The sequence below is a fragment of the Crocuta crocuta genome, unplaced genomic scaffold (assembly GCF_008692635.1).
Source record: "Crocuta crocuta isolate KB4526 unplaced genomic scaffold, BGI_CrCroc_1.0 scaffold174, whole genome shotgun sequence".
Taxonomy (NCBI): Eukaryota; Metazoa; Chordata; class Mammalia; order Carnivora; family Hyaenidae; genus Crocuta; species Crocuta crocuta.
The window spans coordinates 6,195,245-6,214,042 of NW_027530330.1; the positions used below are offsets into that span (position 1 = coordinate 6,195,245).

General features: G+C 36.5%; 1 protein-coding gene and 1 pseudogene across 1 annotated transcript in view; both read left to right on the forward strand.

Moving 5' to 3' along the window:
• ROBO2 (roundabout guidance receptor 2) overlaps nucleotides 1-18,798 on the forward strand; it is a 608,353-nt gene that overhangs the window by 357,447 nt on the left and 232,108 nt on the right. The window lies entirely within an intron of this gene.
• Nucleotides 3,011-3,116, forward strand: LOC144232818 (small nucleolar RNA U3; annotated as a pseudogene).

Below are 18,798 nucleotides of genomic sequence, written 5' to 3' on the forward strand. Positions count from 1 at the left end.
CAAATATATATATATATATATATATATTCTTAAAGACCTTAACAGAGATTAAAATGACTTCTGTGTAAAAAAAATTTTAAAATAAAAAATAAAATGACTTCTGCATAGTAAACCAAAAGATTACAGAAAAGTTTCATTGCAACAAGTTGCTAATTCATATCTTGTTTGAGACTCTGAAGCAGTTAATATTTATATGGGTAGATATGTGGCAAATCATAAACTCTTATTTAGAGGTGAATATCAAAACTTTCAAATGTCTGATTCTTTTTTAAAAAAATGAGAGGAAAAAAAAGCCATCATTTTTTTATTCTTAGGCTTTAAGACTAAAGGAAACTCATGGTGAGGTTATTTGTGTTTCTTAGTGAATTTGGTGTCAGTCCCTTAAAGTAGATGTGAGACCTTTTCTCCTGCAAAATTGCAAAGAGAGCATTTGCACTATGGCATTTAAGAATATATCAGATGAGATTTTCTATTGATCCCAGTGGCAGGGATGAGTGCCCTGAGAGAATAAATGAGCCGCCTTTATGAGGCTCCTTGTCAGCAAGGATTTAGCTGTTTCATTTGCAGATTCCTGTAAATGTTCACCAGATTCATGACCAGTAATTTTCGCTTGAGAAGGACTGGACCATGGGTAAGCAGAAGACTCTTTGTCATTAACGGTTTCAAATAGCATTAAAAATGTTCTGGCAGCTCAATTGATGAAGCTATGGAGCTCACTTGCAATGTGTCTCTAGGTAATATTTCCAATTATCAGGCCAAGTAAAGGACGAAAGTGAATAGTGTATAATAAACACACACACACACACACACACACACACACACAATACATGCACAAATTCTGATCACATAATTGTTCAGTATCAAGATTTAAATTGAAATCTAGAGATAGTTACACTTAGAATAGCACAATAAAAATACATGTGAACCAGAAACTACTTTTTACATAATTAAATGTATATTTGCTAATCTTTAGATTCTTAAATGAGTTATCTCTCAAGTGATCAGTAAATTACTTGCAATAACTGATTTATATGCCCTATTAGAAACAGTAGCTATGTGATGATTTTGACTGCATGTACTAGCTAGTGTACCAAAATTGGTTTTGTATTAATATTTGAGGCAGAAATTTTCCAAAAATTTTGAGCCATGATAGATAATTAATTATGGATTAATATATCTGTCTATGGGGGCACCTGGGTGGCTTAGTTGGTTATGCCTCTGGCTCTTGATTTCAGCTCAGGTCATGATCTCACAGTTTGTGGGATCGAGCCCTCCATTGGGCTCTGTGTTGACAGTGCAGAGTCCACATGGGATTCTCTCTCTCACTCTGTCTCTCTGCCCTTCTTCTGCTCATATTCTCTCTCTCAAGATAAACAAATAAACTTAATAGATGATAGATAGATAGATAGATAGATAGATAGATAGATAGATAGATCTGTGTGGAATCTGTTTCTATATATCAGTCTTTAGTATATGTGTTAATACATAAATCACCTACCCTTAATGTAAGGTTTCCACTTCTAAATTTATTATTATTGATATTATTATTATCGGTCTTAAAGTCTCATTTAGAAGTGTTAGAAAACTCTATAGGTTGTTTGTTTGTTTGCCTGTAGCAGTATGGTCTGTCTTACAAAGATGATTGGGTTACATACAATAAAGTGTTCAGTGACTTTTAGTTTCTCATAAGCACAGAGTAGAAATAAAAGTAGCTTAGTATCACTTTCAGAATTTTCCTGACTCCTATTGCCCATTTATCCTTTCTCCCAGGAAAAAAGTGCCGATAGACTATTGTCCAAGGTCCTCCCTGGGGCCCTCTCATGCATTACTGGTGTGGGTGCAATTAAATAAAACCTTTATTGAGGGCAATTTAGCAATATGAATTAAATTTATAAAATGCCTGTAGTCTTAGACCCTGAAATTCCATGTGAGTAATGTATATCTCAGATAAATTAGTGTGTGCATGTGTGTACATGCAAAATGGCATTTTATGTGTAAATTTATGCATTACAGCATTGTTTTAAAGAGCAAAAGATAGTCATCAACCTAAATAAGATGCAGTCAATAGGAGACTACAGGAAGGCCTCTATACATTGATGCAGCAAGACTCCCAAGATACTTGATTAGGCAGAAAAAAGATTGGTGCTGAATTGTACATTACCATTTTAAACTACTGTATGAAAGTAAGAAAAATGAACATATATGAGTATCTGTGCACAGTAGTCCATATATGCATGAACCATATCTGGAAGGACATAGAAAAATATTAATAATATTGTTTGGTAATGGGAATGAACTGGATGAAGCTTAAGGATAAAGCCTGGAGCAAGACATTTTACAATGTGCTTTAAAAACGCTCTTGTACTATAGGGGCACCTGAGTGACTCAGTAGGTTAAGCACCCGACTCTTGATTTCAGTTCAGGTCATTGATCTGTTTGTGAGTTCGAGCTCCACACAGGCTCTGTGCTGGTGGTGCAGAGCCTGTTTGGGATTCTCTCTCCCCCTCCCCCTGCCCCCCGTCTGTCTCTCTCTGTCTCTGTCTCTCTCTCTCTCTCTCTCTTTCTGCCTCTACCCTGCTCATGCTGTCTCTGTCTCTCTCAAAATAGATAACTAAACTTGAAAAAATGTTTTTAGGGGCGCCTAGGTGGCTCAGTCGGTTAAGCGTCCGACTTCAGCTCAGGTCATGATCTCACAGTTTGTGGGTTCAAGCCCCATGTTGGGCTCTGTGCTGACAGCTCAGAGCCTGGAGCCTGCTTTAGATTCTGTGTCTCTCTTTCTCTCTGACAGTCTCCTGCTCACACTGTCTCTCCCTCTCTATCAGAAATAAATAAAATATTTTTAAAAATTAAAAAAATGCTTTTATACTATAAAAATATATGCAGAACTACATTTCATCCTTTATTGTTTCCTTACCAACCTGATCTGTCAAGTTCAAATGTTCCAATTATGTTTTTCCTCCTCCCTACTTTAGTGATGTTGATCTTGACTGGCTATTAGAAAAACAGTCTAAAGACTATACTTTCAGGGATCATTTCTATAGTTCATTACTAGAAAAATAGCCTAAATTCATATTAGCATAGACTGAGAGCCTCATATCTTCCGGAGATGTTTCTGAGTCAGAAGAGGACAGTGTTAACTCACAGGGAATTCTCACTGGTTAAGCTTCAGGCAGTTTCAGGAGGACTTTCCAGGCAGAGTAGGCAGGATCATTTGGTTAAAGTGAGCCCAGCAATCCAGACAGCTGTGGTGTTTTCCTGCACCTCCCTGACAAAAGAAGGAAGTCCCACCTTAATCTCAGGATGCTTCTGAATGGAGACTGATGCCCGGAAGTCTCCCAGGCAACTGCACTTTGGAAAACTAAGTGGGACGAATTCCAGGTCCAGAAGGGACAGAACTACTGAGCTCTTAACCAGAGTAGCTTAAGTTGTGATTATGACATAGGTTTTTATAAAGACACACGTGATATTTGCTTAATGCTGAAATGTTTCTAAAAATTAAAGACTCCCCCATCCCTCCTCCAGATCTACTGACTCAAACCCTATAGAGGAAGAACCTTGATTTGAGTACTGTTGCTTAACAGACTGAGCCACCCAGGTGCCCCTGAGTACTGTTGCTCCACGACTAAATCTCTGGTGTTGCTTCCTAGATCTCAGTAAATAGAATGTGATCTCATACAAGAAGTGTTCCTTCTTCAAACACCCAAGCTCTGGGCAATCTTTGAGCAGCCAAATCCTGGGTTCTCTGTTAAAGATCTGAAAGTCTTCGCAAAAGCCTTAAAAGTCTCATCCTGCCAGGGCAGTTCCCAGAAGTGCTTTCCTAATCCATTTCCTGGGGGCTCTCTGCTCACTCTTGTCCTAGCCCCACACTAGTATTTGATGCTGAGCTAGCCTCTGCCCAGGGGCACTGAGCTAGTAAAGCATGTTCCTTTTTCACTACAGCCAATACCTCATAGCTTTTGGGGACGATTCAGTGCAACAAATTCTCTAAATTCTATATGTGTGTGTGTGTGTGTGTGTGTTTTCTTTTCAAATTACCAAGCATGATATTGACCCCAGCACTTTTCTAGGCGCTGAAGATTCCAGAGGAAACAAAATAGACCACAATTTCTCCATGGAGCTTTCTTCCTGGAAATGGATATAGACAATAAAGGCAAATAAAGAAAACATATTGTTAAAGTGATTGAGTTAAAGCATAAGAGAGAAAGCAGAAAATGGGAAGAACCTTATGTGTATTTGGGGTGGGGGTGGGGTAAGCAGCTGGGGAGTTGTGATTTTAGACGTAGTGGCCAGGGAAGACCTCCCTGAGAAGGTGAATTTTGAATGAAGGCTTAAGGGGAATTGAAAAATAATAAAAATTAACACTGGGGATGAGAGGTGTGGATGGAAAATGTTCTAGGAAGAGGAAAGAACAAGTACAAAGGTCCCAAATTAGGAAGTGCTAGAAGGTTTGTGCAAATGGAGCAGTCTGGTCCAGGAGAAGGTAGGTTGAATGATGAGTTGAGGTGAGAATATTGAGCAGAGGCCGCAGGTCATGCACATCCTCTAGGGACTTTGGCTTTGATACCAAGTTAGACCATTGAAAGGTTTTGAGAAAGATGAGATCTGTCTTATGTATTAAAAGGATCACTCTTGGCATTGAGTTGAGAACTTCCCACATGGGGGCAAGAAGTGAGACAGGGAAATAATTTACAATGATCCAGGTGAGAGCTAACTAGATGGGGGCAGTGGAGGTGGTGAAAAATAATTAGGATCTGATAAATTTTGAATCTAAAACCATCAGAATTAGTACACTTTATGTGAGATAATGAGAAAAGGAAAAGAGTCAAAGAGGACTCACCTATTGTCTGATCAACTGGAAGAAGGAAATTGCCATTACTGAAATGGAAAGACTGTAAAGGTTTTATGTATAAGTCAAATTTGATATGTCTGTTGTACATCCAACAATGGAGACATTAAGTGGGTGATTGGAGGTATGAGTCCAAGGAAGAGACATGGCTTCGACATTTGGAATGCTAGCATACATGTAGTAATTAAAGTCATGAAGTGTAGTAAGATTCTCCAGGGAGTGTATGGAAGCAGAAGAAATCTGAAGACTGAACTTTGGGTCACTTTCATTTTAAAAGGTTAAGAAGATAGAGGACCTAGCGAAGCAGAAAGAAAACAACAACAACAACAACTGTTAGGAAGTAGGCTGATAATTGAATGAGTTTGTTATGTCTCAGGTTAGTGAAATAGATATTTAAAGATGGAGAGAGTGTTCAACTGTGTCAAATGCTACTGAACCATCAAGTAAGGTGAGAAACAAGAATCGATCATTGGATATAGCAATGTGGAGGTAACCACTATGGGAGAAATTTTGCTGGAGTCATAGTGGAGAAGTCTTTATTACAAAAGGTTCATGAGATAATGCGAGAAGAAAAACTGGAGACCACAAGTGAGGTTACTCCCAGAGTTCTGCAATACAGGGAGGAGAGCAATGGAGAGCATCAGAAGAGGAATGTGGGGACAATGGAGGAGATTTGTTTTCCTATGTTTATAAAATGGGATAAGTAAAAGCTTGTCTGTGTGCTTATGGGAATCACCTAGTAAAGAGGGCAAAGCTAATAATACAGAAGAGAAAGGGGAAAATTGCTGAAGCAGTTGTGCTTGAGTGTGGACACTCGGAGATGGAAGCTAGGGACAAGTGGAGATGCTGCTCTCCTCTTAGACACAGAGACAGATCATCCACTCATGAGACATGGTAGAAAATGGGCCCAGAGGCAGTTATATGGGTAAAAGAGGTAGAGGATCATATATATTTGATTTCTGTAAGGTGCAAGTCATGATGCAAGATCATTTTTCCACATTAATGTTTGAGGGGAAAATATAGAAACACTGGATTCCATTGTTTTGGTAAAAGAACAATGAATTATGTTGAAAGAGAACAGATTCCAGACAGTGTTGAGATCTCTGGTAATCTATCACATATGGCGCCTTTTATAGTCAACTTGTATAAACAGAGAATTCCTTTTCCAATTTGGGTTAATTAAACAAAGAATCACGGAGTGCTCATGATTACGAAGACCCCACCCTGCCTTCAGGGGGCTGCCTATCTGGTGGAACAAGCCCCAAGATATGGTGACCATTCTTTTCTAAATAAAAATCAGGACTGATCACCCCACCCATGGGCTGACAACAGGAGAGAATATTTAACATGAGGACTATTCAGGCATATTCAGGGCATATGTTCACCATTATTGTAATTAGTATCAGATGTTTGTAAGTGCTGACCCAGAGAAATAAAAGTGTTCCAGAAGAACAGAAGAGTGAATGTTTAACTTTGTCTGGGAGGTGTGGGAAAGCAAAATTCAGGCTTTGAAAATTACTGAAACAAAGGCAGGAACTAAGCTTGGGCAGGTAGATTAGAGTCATATTGAATGCATCTTATTCTTGGGAGTGTGGATATTATTCTATAAACATCAACAGTGACATAATCATGTCTGTATTATAGAAAGATAAATCTGGTAGCTATGTGGAGGAGAGATTGGCCAAACTGGAGGTCATAAATGATTAAGTGTCCTCTGCAGTTGTCCAAGAAAAATATAATAAGGAAATGACAAAGGAAAGGGCAATAAAATTAGAGGGGGTGGTTAAATCCTAATATGACATTTTTGAGGAAGGGAAAGAACTTTGAGACTCATTTGGAAAATAAAAGAACAAATAACAATGACTACAGGATTCTGATCAGGGTAAAAATTACACTTTGATGTCATTTGTCAAGATATAGAATACAGAGGATGAGCAATTTTGGTCAGGAGGTGATCAAACACAATGAATTCATTATGTGTGTGTTCAGTGTTTGAAGCAGCTAGAAAGTTGGGATTTTTCTTTGACATCTTTCCTTTCTTTTAATGGACATTGGATTTATCACTCAACAAAAGAAGAAAAATAAAATTAGCAATAATTAGGTGCAACTAAAATGATGTGAAAGACATTCAATACTAAAGGACAAATACATTGTATACTTTCCAAAAGCAAGGGTTCCCAGTATTTTTACTGCATGGTGACCACATTTTCTTGATTGAAGGTTTTTTGTTGTTGTTGTTGTTGTTTGTGTTTTGTGGTTTTTGTCATTTATTGGATTGGCCAGAAATATTTTACTTTCTTCTTTGTTATCATATATTCACACTCAACCAATCCATTAATAAAAACAAACTGGAAAAATCTTTAGACAGGAAGTGGTAATGCACATCAAAGAAGAGAAATAGTTTACTTTTCTTACATAGATTATGTGACCAGAGGAAAATGCTTTGGGGCATAGTCTTAAGATTTCCAAGAACTTCAGTAAAACATACATAATAAATACATCAAGCTCCCTAATGCATTTCCCAAGTCATTAATTATACACTAAGGCTGTTTAATGACAGAATGGAATCCTTATTTGACCAATCCACAAAGACCTCATTGATTTGTACCTTTCTGGTCTATGTATTTGATACATTGTAAAACTTCAAAAATTAGTAAATTCATGATATGCCACAATATTTTCCTCTGTTTTCTAATTAAACTATCATAATGTTCTCATGCTCAGAAAGCAGTACCTACAACAGGTAGATTTCACATGAATTTGTTATTGTTATTTTTATTGTGACATTATATATACTCAATCCAATGGTTTTTTTTACCTAGAAACTTAGAGCTAAATTTAATGCATAATCATGGCAAATATATTAATTGCTTTTATCATTGATATACTTAAATTTTTCACATTTCACCTGTTTTTAAGAAAATTTTTCTTTTTTTAATATTTTTATTAAATAAGTGGCTTCATTATATCTTAAAATGTTTTGAATTTTGTTTGTTTTGGGGGAATTTTTGGCAGCAGAAAAGATGAAGGAATATATGACTATACAGACTGAACTAATAAAGAAGCTGTGTTGCTCTGCCAGGTTTTATTATTTTGTTTTGTTTTTATTTTAGTGAATGTAGAGAATGAGAGAGATGGTGAGCAGGGAGAGAGAGAGAGGGAGTCTCAAGAATGTCAAGCTGGCTCCACAGTGAGCGTGAGCTCCATCCCATGACCCTGCAATTACAACCTGAGATGAAATCAAGAGTCAGACACTCAACCAACTGAGGCACCCAGACGACCTTTGTTTTTTGTTTTTTGTTTTTTTTTAATTACCCCCCAACAGTGTTAATAGCCCACTGAAACTAATAACCTTATATGATTTTTAAACCTGCATAGAGATGTATGAAAAGGTCACAGTAGCCTTTTTTTTGTCAATTCTAGTGTCTGAAGTGATGGCAGCTTAGCTAGCTAGCATGGGACAGGCCCACTACTTGAGCTGCAATTTTGTTGTTCTCTTAATCGCCCTTCCTCATTCAGGGGACTATATTCTTCTTATAGAACCATAACTTTGCACCTTATTGGACAAATCTATCCTGAAGCAAGAATACACTTTTATTACAGATATAAATATTAAACTTTCTAATTATATGATAGTTTTTATTAAGCATGGCTCCACTTATCAAAGAGAGCTTAGAATTAATTTAATAATGTTAAATTTTACAACTTATAATTTATTTTTTTCTTTTCTTTTTTTCAGTTTATTTATATTGAAGGGGAGAGAGGGAGAGAGAGTGTGCATGTGCAAGTGAGCAGGGGAGGGGCAGAGAAAAAGGGAGAGAGAGAATTTCAAGCAGACTCTGCCCTGTCAGCACAGAGTCCAACACAGGGCTTGAACTCATGAACGTTGAGATCATAGCCTGAGTGGAAATCAAGAGTCAGATACTTAAATGACTCAGCCACACAGGCACCTTTATAATTGATACAATATTTTCATTTATATTTCTCATTTTTTAAAATTTTACTTCAAGACTCACACTCTATTAGTTGACTAAAATTTCTTTTAAGAACCATGGAGAAAAATATTGTGTTCATGCATTCATATAACTGAGACTTCTATGCAAACTATTTTACTAGAAATTATAGGATCTAAAAGGGTAAGATGCAAACTGTTTTTTCCAAGAACTAATAATATGGTAGAGACAGACATTTAAACAACACAAGATAGAATATAATATGTCCCATTGTAGCATTTTAAAAACTAAGCAGTGAGAACACTAAGAAAAAATGGTTAAGGAATTAAGAAAGTTTTACTAAAGGTGGCAAGTTCCATATGCCAAGAAGGATGAAATCATAGCTGTTTATAAGCGGACAAGAAGGTTAGAAAAAAGAAACAATGGGTTCAATTGTTTCCAAGAGCTGACCTATTAAATTAGCATAAACATGGTGGCTTAAAACAGAAATTTATTCCCTTTGTTCAGGTAGTCAGAAGTTCAAAATCAAGATTTGGTTCCTTCTAGAGGCTTTAAAGGAGAAATGCCCCATGCTGACTTATGAAAAATAACAATTTCTCATTATTTATTGTTTTAATTTCTAAAAGAGAAACAGACAGATACTGTAAAGGTCTTCTAAAGCAACATAATTCATTGGTGTGGTTTCAGTAATGTTCTATCATAGAAAGGCTTAAATTACACTTAGCTTACAGAGCTACATTGACCTATCCAACAGTGTAATAGTAAATATTATTAACAACAGCTATCATGTATTGAATTCAGATAAGGGCTTTTCATATATTATCTCATTTAATCTTTACCCTAATGTTAGTACTAGCCTGTTCTTAGCAGAGGAAAGAAAACTGAGGTGTAAAGTGGTTCATTAATGATAATATCGGTAAACACTCACGTGTGATAAACAGAGTAATAATAAAATAAGTTGAATATGAGAAAATATATTACTATAAAAATTAAAAAAAGAAAGAAAGAATACATAGGCATAAGCATTGTAACAGTAATGTGGTATGTGACTATGGAAACATAACTCCATGTATGATAAGAAACCTACTTTTTAGCACTTTCTGCTTCTGCCTTCTGCAACAAAACCAGTTCCACAATATAAAACTATTATATGGCCACTTACTATGATAATAAAAATGAAAGCTATAGTACATATAACTCTAAGACCCTACTGTTTGAGATTGAGAGCTATATTTGATAAACTAGAGTTTAATATGAAATGCCATTATAAAGAAATTGATATGCGTTAAAAAGAAAATAAAACCAAGAACTCTAAAATGATTTTATTTCTATGCTGGGACTAAAGCTCTTGAGTTGCCTTATTAGACTTTTATTTCTCAAGTGTGATCTCCAGATGGTCTTCCTGCAAATGGGGGCTGGAGGAATAGTTAAAAATCAGATTACTGTGCTCCACTCCTCACCTTGAACCAAGACCTCAGGGACTAGGATGAGACAATCTACATTAAAAAAAAAAAAATTATGTTTATTTCTGAGAGAGAAAGAGAGAGAGAGCAAGAGACGGAGAGAGTGAGAGAGCACTAGCGGGGGAGGAGCAGAGAGAGAAGGGGACACAGAATCAGAAGCAGGCTCCAGGCTCCGAGCTGTTAGCACAGAGCCTGATGCAGGGCTCAAACCCAGGAACTGAGAGATCATGACCAGAGCTGAAATTGGATGCTTAACCAGCTGAGCCACTCAGGCGCCCCAAAGCAATCTACATTTTAAAGAAAGATCCAGGATAATTCTTTAATACGAAATACCAGAGAACCACTGATCTAAGTTAAATGTAGGTATTCAAAATATACCATTTCCCCCCCATATTTAAAAAGGTATTCAAAATATACCATATATCCCCCAATTTAAAAAAAGAAACCCTATTTTCTGAATTCATTCTTTGATAAAAAGGTAGTACTAGTAAGGTGGAAGAGAAGGCTCTAAAATGTGAGAGTGATCTGAGCCTGCAGCGCCTCCATAAATTTCCAGCACAAAGGAGTTGTAGTAAGTAAATACATAAGGTAAATACTTTACATGCTACCTTAATCAAATCAGTATGTTTAAAAAAGTCCTTGTTTTTAAATGATTTTTAATATACCTGAATACATGTACTATATAGTATTTATAGTGTGTTTCTCAAAACGAAATTTAAAAGGTAGATTTTAGTCTGTCTCTTGCTATTCAGAAAGAAGGTCTCCACCCATAGGGCCAAATTTCCTGGGCACACATCCTTCTGGGAGTGGCTGCTCTCTTTACTTCCCCATTTAGCAGCTGTACAACTGGGAAACGGCCAACAGAATGAAAGCCACCTGCTCCTCCGCTGGTTTCAGCCAAGCGGGCGGGATTGAAGCTTTACCAAATGTGTTGTCTGTCACTCTGACTCAGTTTTTAAGAGGAAATTATACCAGTCAGATATTCGTATAGAAAGTATGTGCTGTTAGTTAACTCCTGTTGTGCCTGAGGCTCCTTTCAGGCAACCACATTCCGTTGATTTGGAGATGCCTTTCTAAAATGAAGAGTGGAGTTGGTTTGAAGGTCAGAGTTTCATTGGAATTTCCAATGCATGTCTTTTCCCACCTCAGTCTATAGTTTTTTGAAATAGTCTACCAGATGGGATAGTGTAGAAAGAAGAAAATCACAGGCTTTACAATCAGGTAGATGTGAGGTAGAACCTGACCTCCACCATAATTTGCCCTGTGGGCATGTTCCTTTGCTACTCTGAGCCTTAGTTTTGTAATTGGAAAATGGGATTATTTTATGGACTAGGTGTGTGTGGAAATGTCATGGAACATTTGTTTTCATGTAAATGTTTAGTATTATCTTTTTTAAATTTTATATAATTTCTATATATTTGTGTTTTATGTAGTTATCTACCCCAATGATATCTACATCATGACCAAATTCTAGAGAAGTTCCATTTCAAGTTTTCTCTCATTTTACCCCAAACTGGCCATTGGTAGCATCTTTGGATTTCTGTCATCTTTAACATTATACCCTAATATCATTTGACAGAGGTGATGCAACATCAGTATGAATTTGTGTGTACAAATATTTCTACAAGGATCAGGTATTAATGCTTTGTAAAGGTTAGCCCATATAATAGTATAGGTAGGGAAAATAATCCACAAATTTTTTCCTAACAGTTTCAGGAAAATGCTCTATCTAGGCTNAAAACTCTGTAGAAATGAGTGAAATGGAGAAGAAAATGACAAGTAGAAAGAGAAAAATAAAAGTCAATCAATAAGATTTAACAGTAATCCACTGATAGTCTTATTTTCAGTAGTTTAAGTAAACATTTTATTATAATGAGCAAATGAAGTAGTTAAACCTTAAATCATTTTTCATTTTAAGTTTAAAAAAGAATGTCTACTGTTAAAGCATGTTATCTTCCTTTGTACATGAATGCTATTAATTTAGACTCCTTTAATTTGGAGCTCATCAAAATCCATTCAAATGGATTAGAAATATCATGAAATATTAGATTCATGCACTGATTTGTATCCTTTCATTTAATGGGCACTTTGCTTTATACTCTTCTGGCAATTTTAACTGCTGAGGTAGCACTGTAGAAAATGCCAACATCGGCAGACAAGTCACAAAAGTCAAGAAGCCATTCACCTAATTGCAACATCAGTCTTAACTGCACAGAAGCCTGTGTGGTCTTATGGTACTAGAATCTGAAGGCAAAATCAACTTGGTATAGAAAGGATGGAGGATTAGCAGGCTCTTATTTTTTGACACTTTACACCTTTCACTTCCCTACTATACCCACTTTATCTTTTTGTGTCAAGACAATCTTCTCCAGAAATAGACATGAAGGTTAAGAAGGCATTTACAGTTAATATGTAACTTTCTGCCCAATGTTGTGGTTATCTTTGGATCTCGAAATGTTCCTGGCACAAATTGTGGCATATGGTGGGCATTTAGCACACATTTTTTTAAATGCCTTTGCCATGTCCTTCTATGATAGAGCATGACTCTGGAATCCATCAGCTCCCACACTGCTGGGTCAAAAATTACAGTCAGCTCCATGATATCGAACCACAGAATTATTTAAACAGAACTGTTTCAGGCATGGGTTTTAAAATGATCATCTTAGTATTCTTCTGCAAAACATAGCTGATGTGTTTCTGAACATTTATCTGACCTCCCCTCATTGAATTACTCCATCTTTTTTGCTGAAGCACGCAAGCATTGCTTGGGCACTCATGGTGATTTGCGCCTATTTTTCATGTATGTGTCAGCCTATGATTATATAATTATATGACTTTTGATAAAAGCATAGAAGGCTTGGAAAATAATGTGCCCTCCTTTTATGAATGCTCAAGTACTCTTTGAATAAAACACTGCTCACTTTTAGAGCTATGCCACTGGAAGGCAATCATTGAGTCTTTTATGTAAATTACTATTTTTCATTATTTATCAATTCCCAGTTGCCCCATATATACTCTATTCTCTGTGGCAGTCAGAATTGTACATTCATTCTAAATGATTAAAAAAAGATTTTGTGGGATTAGATGCAATATAACACTATGCTGATATAAATAATTGCTTTTTTCCCTCTACTACTTATCAGGCAAAAAGAAAGGCATCAAAATATATGGCAGTTAAGTAATTGATGACCGTATACTTTTAATCAGCTTATGAAGGAAGATTTCTTCAACCTTGCTATTGAGCCTCTACAATGGTATTCAGATTAATCACTTTTAAGGTCTAAATGAATAATTGGGGCACCTGGATAACTCAGTCAGTTGAGCATCTGACTTTAGTTCAGGCCATGATCTCACAGTCCACATGAGTTTGTGCCCTGCATCAGGCTCTCTGTGGTCAGGGCAGAGCCTGCTTCAGATCCTCTGCCCCCCTCTCTCTCTGCACCTCCTGCACTCCCACGCTCTCTCTCAAAAATAAATAACCATTTAAAAAATTAAAATAAAGTCTAAATGAATTATGATATTTCACATTTAAATGATATTTAAAGTCTAAATGAAATATATCTCATGTCATATTAATTACATTTTTATTGAATAGCTACTGTTTCCAAATCAATGATATTCTTATGTAAGAATTTATATTTTGTGCTACAAGCTGTCAAAGTACAGTAAAATTTGGATAGCAAGTAACTTGTTCTATGAGTGTCTACAAGATGAGCAAACATTTCTAATAAATTGTAACTTGATAAATGAATGATGTCTTGCAATGGGAGTAGTACATGATGCCGAATGTCACATGCTCGAACTTGAGCCAATGGTTCTTGAAATGCGCTTTGATATACAAGTGCTTTGGATTACAAGTATGTTTCTGGAATGAATTAAGCTTGCAAACAAAGTTTTTACTGTAATTGCAGAACCAAGACACACACATGCAAAATACAGAATGACAAATAGCACAGGCAAAAAATTTAAAAGAAACAATTGCAAAGTTATACTAGATTTAAATATATAAAACTATCCATTTTAAACTGTTGTTGACCTAGCATAACTACAAACTTATAATTTGACCTAATATCCCTCTTTTCCTCTCCTCTATGTCTCAGTCCTTGTTGGTCCCTCTGCTGGGAAGGTCTTTCCCCACTGTATAGTTTTGGCTCGAGCACAATATGCTCAAAGTATCTTTACTGAAATTCACAGGATGAGTTGGATTCCACATTATTGATTGCCAACATTTATATTTCAAATATGTCAATGTGTGGCAGTACCCTATTGCATGTGATTTCATATATGCCTACCCCACCCTGGTCCTTCCTAAAAAGTAATTCTTTCAGGGTGGTGTCATAACAAATTTGTGTCCTTGAGGGTAGATGTCACAACATATTTGTATCTATAGAACTTATCGACATAGTTGGCATTTAGCCAAGGCTAAGTAAGTGCTGAACGAATAAATATGTGAATATGTTAGTAATTCAGTGACAACATACTTTGAATGAGGAGGGACCTTACAGATTTTCTACTTCTGCCCCTCATTTCATACATGAAGAAACTGAGGCTCAGAAAAATAGTTTGTCGTTACACCTTAAGGGTTGAATTAGACCTGGAAGAGTACAGGCAAAATGTTAAAAATCATCTAAACTTATATGAAATAATATATTTCTTTGCTTATTAGCCTGTGCTCACTAATCTCCTATCTTATTCTAAACAACTTGGCTTCACCTTTAGGTACCAATGTCTCCAACACTTGGGAGATAATTAGCATAGGTTTTTAAGCAAAGATTTAGTAACTCTGGGATAACTCTTGGTAATGACAGTCAGTGACACTATATATATATAGTGTGTGTGTGTGTGTGTATCGTTCTTGAGACTGTTCTATCTAGGTTGAAAAATAAATATCAAATTATAACAGTGTCTTAGATAAAAAATTACAACAGGGTTGAAAATTGATTATAATCTCAGATTTAATTTTTTTTAATGTTTGTTTATTTTTGAGAGACAGAGTATGAGCAAGAGGGGCAGAGGGAGAGGGAGACACAGAATTCAAACCAGGCTCCAGGTTCTGAGCTGTCGGCACAGAGCTGGATGCAGGGCTTGAACCCACGAACCACGAGATCATTACCTGAGCTGAAATCGGACTCTTAATAGACTGGGCCACACAGGTGCCCCTAATTTTAGACTTTAAACTTGGTTTATACATAAATATATTTCTACTTTATAAAAACAACTGGCCTTTTGTTCTTGATAATGTAAAGTGGATTTTTTCTTCTTCTTTTTCATATTTTAATCACCATCACATTATTTCTGTTAGCTTCTGAAAATACTGAGGAGATTTCTTAAATAGTTTAGTTCTCCTTTATATGTTTCTTAGAGATAAATGTGAGCATTGTGTGTGTGTGTGTGTGTGTGTGTTTGTGTGCAGTCATACATAAGGAGGAGCCTTGGAGAAGGTTGGTGGAAAGAAATCTCCCCTTGACAATGTAGTTTAGGATTGGTATTAAGCCTCCCATGTACCACCCTTCCACCGAATGACATCCACAGCTAATAGATTTTCTTTCTGTTTTTGGCCTTGGCTATAACATTCTACTAAGAAAAGTCGCCATAGGTAGCCTCTCTCGGTTACTGTGAATTGGAACAAAAGATATATTATCAACTGGTTTAAGAGTATTAATTTTTAAAATTATATATGTGTCAGCTAAACTCATACTCATGGCTAATATTTTAATGTTTCCTCTACTGAGTCATTTTTAGTTCATACAACCATTTATTGAGTGCTTACCATATGTTTGGCAGCATTCAGGGAAGCAACGGCCAACAAAGAAAAAAAAGATAAGCATGGGCTTTGCCCCCATGGAGTTTTGAATTGGTGGGAGATAGATAATCAACAGTTGAATAATAAATGTTACAAGCTGTTGAAATTTTCTTTAGAGAAGTAAATGGATGATGTGATAAATCAGTTGGGGAGGGTGTCCTATTTCAGAGAAGGTGGCCTGAGGTGTTCTCTCTGAGGGAGTGACATACAAACTGAGACCTGAGATGAAAGATTGAGTCACCCAATCAAGGAGAAAGTGCTAGGCAGGGAAGCAGAACCATATATGCAGTGGTCCTGCGGTAAGAACTTTGTAGGCTAAAGGAACTTAAGGTAGACCAGCGAGAGGAACTCATGAATGAGGAATAAAGGAGGAGGCTGCATATGAGGCAGATGAGTGGTCCAGAGCAGCCAAATTGGGCACGAATATGCAGACCATGCGAAGGATTCAGATGTCACTTTATTCTTTGTGTGATAAGAAAGCACAGAAATGTTTTAAGCAGGGAAGTGTGTTAACAGGAAAAGATCCCTGCGTGTTGAGGATGGATTGGAGAGGAGGGAGAAAGACGTAGGAACGTCAGTTGGCTGTTAAGTTGTCCAGACTAAAAAGCATGGTTGATTGGGCTAAGATAATGACTGTGGACATGGATTGAAATGAGCAGACTCTAGAAGTACTTGGGAGATGATAGAGCTGTGAGGACTTGATGAAGTGCTTTGTGATGTAAGGAAAAGAGACTGGTGCAGGACAGCTTACAGATTTCTAAGTTCAGCAACAGAATGAATGGATGAGGCATCAACAGAGATGGGAACCATTGTGTGAGCAGGTTTGGGAGTGGGGGTGGAGGAGAAGGAGCGTTCAGCTTCATATGCTTTATTTGTGATGCGTGATTGACACTTTGCAGGATTTAGAAATCAGGAGTGAGATTTAGATGACAGATATAGATCTGAACAATGCAAATATATAGATAATTGAAGTTCTAAAATTTCTCTTTTTCTTAATCATAAGAGAGAAAATCAAACCTTATTTGAATGGGTATATAATGTAAATATACATGAATATATAAAATGTAAATATAGGTGCGTGTATATGTGCATGAACATTCACTCACACACACACCCATGGCTATAGGGAGTGAAAAGAATAATTGATATTATTTGGATAGGAAGGAAAGAAGGAAGTGAGGACGGAAGAAAAAAGGGCATAGAAGGAGAAAGGAAAACTCTGCCTGAGGAAAGCTGTGTTCAAATCAACTTCAAAAATTCAAATTATTTACCAGCTCAATTTATCTTCCCCCCAAAACTGTATATGAATGTAAGAAGAAACTTATAAAAATATAAATGAGCTTAATTCGCTTCCAAAGTTCACATAGGGTGAGTATATTTGAATTTCTGTGTTCACTCATGAGAATCTTACTCATTTCATTATTTGCTGACAATGAACTTCACATTTTAATTTAAATCTAGCTGAATTCTCAAGAAATGCCACTGCTACAAGGAAAGTGACTTGGATTAGTGGACAGGTCATACAGAATGTGTGGAATATGTAGACCAATTAGTAGGTGTGTGTAGGCATTGGAACAGAGATTAAGTTAACCCTAAAAATCTCTGCATTTGGGATTAGCCCGAGCGGCTACCCCCACCACTGCTACTGAAGTTGTGTATGATAGAAATATTGTCAAACCTCAGAATGTTTCAGGCTACAGACAAGACAGGGCCAAACTAATAATAAAAATAGCAAATATGTGTTGTATTTATAATGTGCTAGCCAGTGCTATAAACAGTCAACGTATCATCTCATTTAATTTTCATGCTATCCTGAAATGGGTGCAAGTTTTGTCTCTGTTTTACAAATAAAGCAATTGAGGTTAGCTTCATTTATTTAAATTGCCATAACTCCTAAGTGGTAAAGCTAGGATTTGAACTCCTGTGCACAGAATAGATGTTTTTCATTGATTGCGAGGAGTGCTTGGGGGCGAAAGTTTCCAATCCCGGAGGAGAGAAAGCTAGCTATTGCCTAGGGTAGACGGCTTTCTGGGTCCCACTGGTGAAGAGGGAAAGAGAAGGAAATAACAGCAAGTTGTTAATTCATAAACCATAATTTTCCCAAGTGCATGGCTTGCAGTTTCTGCACCTGGTACATTGCTGACTCATCTCACCTGAATCATGTAGTCAGCTTCGTTGTGTTTGCAAGATCTGCTAATTACCTCACTGGAATAATTTAAACTATCAATAAAGAATGCAATAAATCATTAAAGATAATGGTTAATAAGGAGAAATAATTTTGACTATTCAGCTTGCAATGATCCTTGATATAAAAAGATTAATTTTATGTTCTATTTTTAAACTTACAGGCAACCATTAGCCACGTCTTTTGGCAGAGTTGAGCTGAGCTGGTTTTTCATTAAAAACTTGGCATTTATCTTATCATTGAATTCTTACTGTGATATCTCATTCCAGGAACAGAAAAATATTGTGACTTACCAAGAAAGTGCAACAAGACAAATGTTACCTGTTTAATAAAAATCATTACAGCATAGCTTTGAAGTGCATGCAGTTTTAGTAGTATTACCGAAATCTTCATCATTTTGAACCTACCTAGGTCCACATAGTCCTTATTCTTGTTAATTTAGAAGATTGATCTCTTCCTCTTAGACCTAGAGGAAGTGGGTGATTTTATGTTACTGAAATTGAATGGGGATACAGTATCAAAACAGTGTGATTTGAAATACATAACAA